The sequence below is a fragment of the Phoenix dactylifera genome, chromosome 8, assembly GCF_051530095.1.
Source record: "Phoenix dactylifera cultivar Ajwa chromosome 8, Ajwa_hap1_PhDact_Kaust_v1.1, whole genome shotgun sequence".
NCBI lineage: Eukaryota > Viridiplantae > Streptophyta > Magnoliopsida > Arecales > Arecaceae > Phoenix > Phoenix dactylifera.
The window spans coordinates 32175689-32183876 of record NC_143197.1 but is presented as its reverse complement, the minus strand read 5'-3'; the positions used below and the strand labels follow the sequence as shown (position 1 = coordinate 32183876).

At 39.6% G+C, this 8188-nt stretch overlaps 1 long non-coding RNA gene across 1 annotated transcript; it reads right to left on the bottom strand.

Moving 5' to 3' along the window:
• Positions 1–1006: 1006 nt before the first annotated feature.
• On the bottom strand, positions 1007–3540 carry LOC149753082 (uncharacterized). The gene is made up of 2 exons (XR_016396315.1): positions 3210–3540; positions 1007–2321 (listed from the first exon to the last, which is right to left on the bottom strand). It is a non-coding gene; the product is annotated as an uncharacterized LOC149753082 (long non-coding RNA).
• Between the last annotated feature and the right edge of the window lie 4648 nt (positions 3541–8188).

Here is an 8188-nt window from a genome sequence, read left to right as displayed (position 1 = left end):
CTAGACTTGCGTTCAAGTTAACACATCCAATAGTCTCCAACAATTATAAAACAATTTCAGTAGCCCAATCCAAATATATGAATTCAATAATTAGAATTCCCCCATCAATATGCCAACTCAATAGCCTCAAAATAAAATCAAATATATCAATAAAAAAATAGACCTATTTGTAATATCCAAACATGCCAATACCACATACATATTCAACTTTGAAGAACATTCCTTTCAATATTATGAAATCTTCTTAGCTCACTTCAATACTATGGAAGATCTACGTACAAATCCCACTCTAATAATTAGCAGCAAAACCAAAAGTACGATTATATCAAAACCCATATCAAATTTGAACTTGCAGGTCATTTAAATAATATCCGAATATGGTATAACTGATATGCCATTGTGGACCTTCCTACACTTATCTTAGGTCAAACCTCTCTTATCATGATCAAAGATAATTTATACTTTCCTTCCACACTCATCGAAAACCAAAACCCGATGCATATATTTTATCACAATGCCCAGTGATCTTACACCTTAAGCACTGAATTTAATTGTCATGCTCCAAGTGATCATAACCTTAAGCTATGATATATTTCCGTCGCAAACCCAAGTGATCTTAATCATATGCTCAGATTCCAACTGGTCACATTTTCCAATAATCTTAAACCTCAAACTTTAATGCCACTAGGGCCACAGTCCCTAGTGGTCTTAAACCTTAGATTATAATATCATTCTTGTTACAATCTCAAGTGATTATAAACCAAATCTCTGATAGTTTTTCTATCATAATTCTCCACTGATACTCACCTGAACATAAACTCTAGGATACCTTAACCTTAAGCTCTGATACCACTCTGTCACGCCCCGAACCCAGCACCCGGGTCCGAAACGCGACCGGCCGCATGAGCCCTAGAGCAGTGCCCTAAAGATCATGCAAGGCCTATGATTATCAAAAATTCCAATAAATCCACAATTAATTTAGTAATTCAAATAGACAAATCTAACATGTCCACACCAGATAAACAAATTAGTTCAATTACAAGATCTTCAAATGTTCATCAACATCAAAGAAAGATAAACAAACCAACTAACTAATGACTCGGGTACTCGCACTCTGCGCCCATCCCGTCCAAATCAATGCATCATGTAACTCTGGTAAAGAAAAAGAAGAAGAGGGGGTGAGCTTTACAGCCCAGTAAGAATCCCTACACATCCATACCAACACAATAATAATATGAATTCGAAAACCACGACAAATCGATGTACATTTCATGAAATCATAAACCGGCTATCAAAAGGCTCAAATAATCAATATAAGTATGTACGTCAAATATCAATAAAAGTCCAACCACGCAAGAATGATATAGCATACGATAGCTCATAAATCTTCATTAATGTTTTCAATGCTTTTTCTTTTCATTCTATATTAACTTGATCCGGATTAATTATCTTTCCGACTTTGGGTCAAATCTCAGTCACATTTCTCAGCCTGTGGTGGGGCAACCAAATTATCACATTTTCAGCCTGTGGCAGGGCCTGCACATTATAGTTCCACATTTCTAGCCTGTGATGGGGCCTACCAAAGTATCACATTTTCAGCCTGTGGCGGGGCCTGCACATTATAGTTCCACATTTCTAGCCTGTGAGGGGGCCTACCAAAGTATCACATTTTCAGCCTGTGGCGGGGCCTGCACATTATAGTTCCACATTTCTAGCCTGTGAGGGGGCCTACCAAAGTATCACATTTTTAGCCTGTGGCGGGGCCTGCACATTATAGTTCCACATTTCTAGCCTGTGAGGGGGCCTACCAAAGTACCACATTTTTCAGCCTGTGACGGGGCCTGCCATAATAACAAGATAAACCCAAAGTCCCTTTTCATACAATCCAGTTTACATCCACACATCAATTCCTTTATATTTATTTCCGGCTTTAAACTAACCACGGTCACGTTTCCAGCCCGTGACGGGGCAACCAATATCACATAGTTAGTTTAGTGCACCACATCCATCAGTCCAATTATGTAGGTGTAAGTTATGCGCATGCATGCATCCATCATAATACCAACCACAAGAGAATACGATCATAATATCAACCACAAGCCAACACGATCAAAATATAATTTAATATAAAACTATTTTTGATTTATCTGGATTATAGCATATCATACATATCTAAGTATAAAAATATTATATCATGCAGGATTGGCGTACAAGGATCCTTACCGAAATTGTAGACTGACTCAAATACGGTCCGAATCACAACCTACGCGCTGGGGTGCTGAGTCCCCTGATCAAACCTCCTGGCTCCGCCGACTCTTCCTCTACAACATCAATTATAAATCACAACTAAATTATTTAATATTTAAATATTCTAAACCATAATTCATATCTACTATGGGGTCCATCACCAGGTCCCCAAACATCTCAATCCCTCAAATCTAGGGCAGTCGGGGTGGCCCGACTCCCACCCTGTACCACCGGTCTATGTCGTCGCCAGCCATGGCCGCTGCCACGCCAGCGATGATGGCCGGTCCCAGTGAAGAGACCAAAAGAAAGGGATGATCCGTCTCTCTTCATGGTTGGGAATACATCTCCCTCCCTCAAATCCTTTTTGATCCAAGGGCAACAACCATGGTGGCTGTGCCCTCTCCTTCCCCAACCCGACATCACCACTGGCCGAACCATCGCCGGCCGCCACTGTTGCAGTCGCCGGCGATGGTGGCCGACCAAGAGAGGGAGAGAAGAAGAAGTTTCTTCTCCTTCTTCTTCTTCTTCCCCCAAAACCGACACAGGGTCCCCTCCCCCTTCCTCCATTCATCCACGGAAAAACCACCATGATGGTGGCTTGGCTTCCCCCACCCGATGGCAGCCACAGTGTCCAGGTCCCACCGTCGTCGCCGGCCGGCAGCGAACCGACAAGAGGGAGAGAAGAAGAGGGTGAAACCACGAGAGGAAGCCCTCGGTCCACCATCCCCATCTTCAAATAAATCATAGAAAACCCTCTCCGACCCTCACACAGACCCGACCGACCCCCAATGCCATGGATCCCGGCCCATCCCGGCGGCCGGCGGCGGCCAAAACCCGGAAAGAAGAGGCCGAAACAGGGGTACCCTGTTTCGGGCTCTTCTCCGACGATTCACCGGGCAAATCCCTAACCAAAGCAGCCCTAAATCTAGCAAATGACATGCAAGGAGAGGAGCCACACTTACCTCGGTCCGACGGGGTGTTCCGGCGACTTTTCCGGCGAGGACTCGGTGGAGAAAGTCCGCGAGCAGCTCGGATTAATGCGCACGGCTCCAAGGTCTCTTCACCCGTGGGGATCTTCACCGAAGGAAAGTGGTCTTCCTCCGCGGCCGGCCGGACCTCGGCGCCCATCTCCTCTCCGACGATCCCCTCCAACGCCGCCGCCCCCCTCTCCCATTCTCCTCTCTTCATCCACGATCGTGCCTAGGGCACGATCGTAAAAAGAGGGATGGGCCCGGTCTTTTCGGGCCGGCCCATCTCTCTTTCCTTTTTTTTTTCTCTTTTTTTTTTTTTTTTTTTTTAGGGTATTACATAGAGCACCAAGCCTTAAAATGATATAGCAGGCAAAGACCTATAATCTCTTCCTTGCTGCTATCATTGCTGGCCCCCTACCCACCACCACCACCCAACCAAACAAAACCTCTCTTCTTTTGGATTTTCTGGGATATGAGTCCCTATAATCTTCCATATTTTCATAATCCCTCTATTTTTTTTTAATTTGTATATTAATTCTTGCAATATGCTGTATTGTACGTGTATGCTGGTATTCCTTAAACAAATGATGGATTTTTTTATAAAAAAAAAACTTAGGTTTTTGTTCCTTACATAAAAATTCAATCATAGACTTGAAAAAAAAAAAAACTTGAAAGTAATCAAGACAAGGGAATTAGGTCACCCCTCTCCGTAATCATAGACCGGGTTCGGCACAAAAAAAAAAAAATCAAAATAGGTCTAGTACAAAATCTGACTAAAAATGAATATAGTTTATACTTGAGACTGCTCCCATTATCCATTCTACCTAAGTCGCCCACCATCTCTCATCCTTCCTCTCCCTCTTTCCCTTTTAAGGCCAAAATAGTTAGTAGAATGAGAACTACTAGTAAATTGATATTAGGATGCTTTATTTACCCGAAAGTCTCATTCCAAGTTGCGTAAATCTACTTTCCTACTGCCATAACATGGCAGATAGGTAGGTTGTTGGGGGCCCAAATAAGTGCCATTACAGCTTGGAAGAATAGCGAGTTGAATGAGCATTGGAGAGATTTTGGGAGAGACTAAGCATGTTTTTTAATATTATCAGACACTAAACTAAGTATATTCAGTTTAGGCCTTCTTAACTAAACCCAAAAGATATATGGAAAGAGTTATAGGATTGTGAGGATCAATATGTGAATCTAAAGATTGAAAGGATTAATAAAAAAGATATGATGAATTGATTTGGAAAACAATAAAGATTTTTTTTTTTAAATACATGCTTAAGTGTCGGTGGGCTTCAGAATAATAGAGGTAGCTCCACTACAAGCCTGCAATGCCGGTTGTTGGAATAAACTGTGCAGTATGATCATTTTTCCCTGCAATGCGTTCATGAACCCATGATCTCCCACAAGCCACCAAGTTTTCAATTGTCCGACGTGCTGACGTATGCCGTGGGTCCTGCTCTGATTACCAGTATTACTATTTTAATCGAGTCTCTCACATATCATGGTCCTCTACTGTAATGGCAGATAAATAACACCAAACTCCAGACCAATCGAGAAATTTGGAATATGTCCTCGTTGTTTATGTTTTTTTTTCGTGTTAATTGCATGACCTTGATCAAGACTTCTTAATTTCAAAGTGTTAGGGGTAACCAGGAGCTCGTGCTTTTTTCCTTCTCCAGATGACGAAGGTCAAACGGGCTATTAGTTAGGTTGGTTGTCGATTGTCGCCTTGTCATATCATCATTATCTTGTTACTGCATCTAACCACGGGAAGATGACACAGAAATCCTATAAAATTTGCCGGCGTTTTTTCCTGTCTTGGTAAAGGTTTTAGGCATGTTTAGTCGCCACCGAGTTAGAGATCGGTCTGTCCATCCCAATTATAGTTTGTATCGGCAATATCTCTGTCTCAGCTTCGTATCAATCTAATTTGAACGAGACAACTTGGATTCTTACGCTCTTGGTCTCTGAGATGAGAGAGAGAGGCGAGTTAGAGGTGGGAGCAAGATGAATATATCTGCTGATCTGTTGATCTTTCTCAAATGTTTTAGAGAGAGAGTAATCTGCATTGGCTGCATGTGTGTGTATATATATATATATATATATATATATATAACTATGAAAAACTCACCTAAATATCTTAAGTTTTTAATTTGGCTGTTGCTGTATACGCTTGCAATTTTACTAGATGACTCCGCGCAGTAGATGTCGTTGGATAGAGACGAGGCTTGGTCTTGCAATATTTTATAATTTATATGGCCTCATGTTCTTTTTTTTTTTCTTTTTCTTCTGTTATTTTTTTTAATAGTTGGCCTTCCATCTCTCTTAATCACAGTCATAGCACGCGCTGACATTTCTATCTTCAACCATGCGATGGCTGCAAGCTAACACTTGTTGTGCGGAAAAAATTAGTTAAGCTATTCTAGCTGAATTCAACTTTCGATCTGTCATCGGAAGCGTGAGGAATTAATTTTCATTTTTATTATGCTGGTTCAACTAGTGTTTATGTGGAAAATCTCTCAACATCGTCAACTACTCTTAATAAATGCTGATAGAGGTGTAGATGTTAGCCTTATTGCAAATCTTCTGTTACGCTGCTCTTGTCTCTCCATGTGTATTGCGTGTCATATATTTTTCATTTAATATAAATCAAGAGCAGTCTACTAGTTTTACAGCAGCCACAAAAACAATGCCAGATAAAACTGGTAGTTCAAAAAAAGCCATTAATATGATCCTTTTGGCGTAAGATTCCGAATGGGGTTTTATTCTTATTTGGGTTTTTTAGGGCCATCTAAATATCAAATTTTGTATAAATATTCTTTCAAAATTAATATTTACATATATATCCTCGTAAAACACTTGTTTTTTTATTTTATCTTTTTTTATCCTTATTTTTGCATATGTACCCATGCCATCTAATGTCGTTAAAAAATTAACGATTTCAAATTAAAATTAATGACTAAAATATTTTTAATGATTAAATGTGCAAAAAAAAATATTTATAAGACGATGGCGATGGAAGACAAAAAGATAGTTTCAAAAATTTATTTTATTTTTAATTAAAATAAATATGCTTTTTATTAATGGTGTTAGAAGAACTGTTATATTAGAGGCATTCATACAAAACAATATTTTATGAGAGGACAAAAATAAATATAAATTTTAAAAGGGTATTTACGTAAATTTAAATTTTCAGAAGAATATCCATGCAAAAAAAAATTGTTATTTTAGGTAGCCATCTACGATTACCCAAGTGGGCAGTGGGGACCACAATTAAATTTATCTTAGCTAATAAAATAAATAAGAAATAAAAAAATAAAGTTTTTAAAATATGATATTTTTCGAGCAATAATATCATCTTAGGACAAAACAATAAATACAAGTTTAATAGTTATATTGAAACGTCGATTCTAAGATCATGCATAGTCTTCCCTTTACCTTTAATTCTTCTTCTTTTTTTAGTTTTTATGCTAAAAATATATAAATATTTAAGTCAAATAAATTATATCATGGCTCTAATGTTTTGATTCCTTCGAATCTAGAAAGTCATGGCTCTAATGTTTTTATCAAAATTCTTAATCACTCGAATATAAGAAGGGCATGATGATTAGGAATTCTTTTGGCTGGAGCCTGGAGATCCGCGAGGAACCATTGTAGTAGCATGATCAGAGTAGACCTTCCGCGCTGCGGGAGACTTGGTGGCATGGTGCTTCTCTCTCCTCTCGCCCTCGACCGTCCGGACCCCACTCATTCTCCACCGCACAAAATAGTTATTTCCACCCCTCACCTCGCCTTCCCCTTTATCCCCGTACCAATGTTGCTAGCCCTCAGCGGCCGCTCCATGGGCCACGCTATCCGTTCCCCGGCGCAACGTCACCGGCTCAAATGGGAAGGACGGCAGACATTTGTAGGACTCATACGAATGTCTATTTAGTTTCATATTGATTATTTGCTAGATAGATTTTGACTACTTATACAGGATTAAGAAACGCAAATAATATCTTCTAATTAGTTATTTTGGGCAAGATCCTGAGTTATTACAAACGGTATTAGAGCGGACTCAGCCTATAACCTATGTAGACTAGAGAACACTGCAGCACGGTTCTATTGGGGTTGACCATAGGCCAACCATGGTATTTATGATTAGATTTGAATGAACTTAACCCTTAACCTGACGAAGATGTCAGGACTTAAATAGGGATGAGATTGTGAGGACTCATGTGAGTATGTGTTTAGTCCCACATCGGTTATTCGCCGAATATATCTTGGAGATGCACGATTCCCACTACTTATGCTTGCATGTTTAACTATTAACTATTTTTTTTGCGATATTGAGAAATAACGCTTTATTTAATCCGCATGAAGCAGGGGTTTACATCTTGATTCATTTAACTCTGACTCTTTACTTAAAAGAGGTACTAAAACTAGAATTATTAAAACTATGGATTTTTTTTTTGATGCCAATTAAAACTGTAGAAAATTATATACATTAATGTATACGTGTACTTGTATGCTATTTTTGTGATAAGTGGTCTTGAGCTTCACTTACCACCAAGTAAAAGATTTAGCATCTAATAAATGATGATTACCAGGATTACATGTAGCAGTTATACTAACATTCATAGCCTTTTAGTTATTCATGAAAGTTTGAACGGCCCTCCTAACTCGGTCATAAGATTTAATGTGCAAGTCTGCCAGATGAATATTTAGTAACCTAATAACTCAAGCCTTGCTGCCATGCTGATTTGAGCAATAACGAAGGCAATACTTGCCATATCACGTCTCGGATCAAAGATCACCATCATTAACCGTACGATCGCTGGTCTGTACACGTGGCGGGCATCAAAAGGGAATAAGTTCAGCACTTGGAGAGGAAAAGGCGAGGGAGGTTTGGTTACCGGCGATCTGGGAACCCGTGGATTTTACCGGACTACCCGGTCGCAGGTGTCAATGGTATAAAAGCT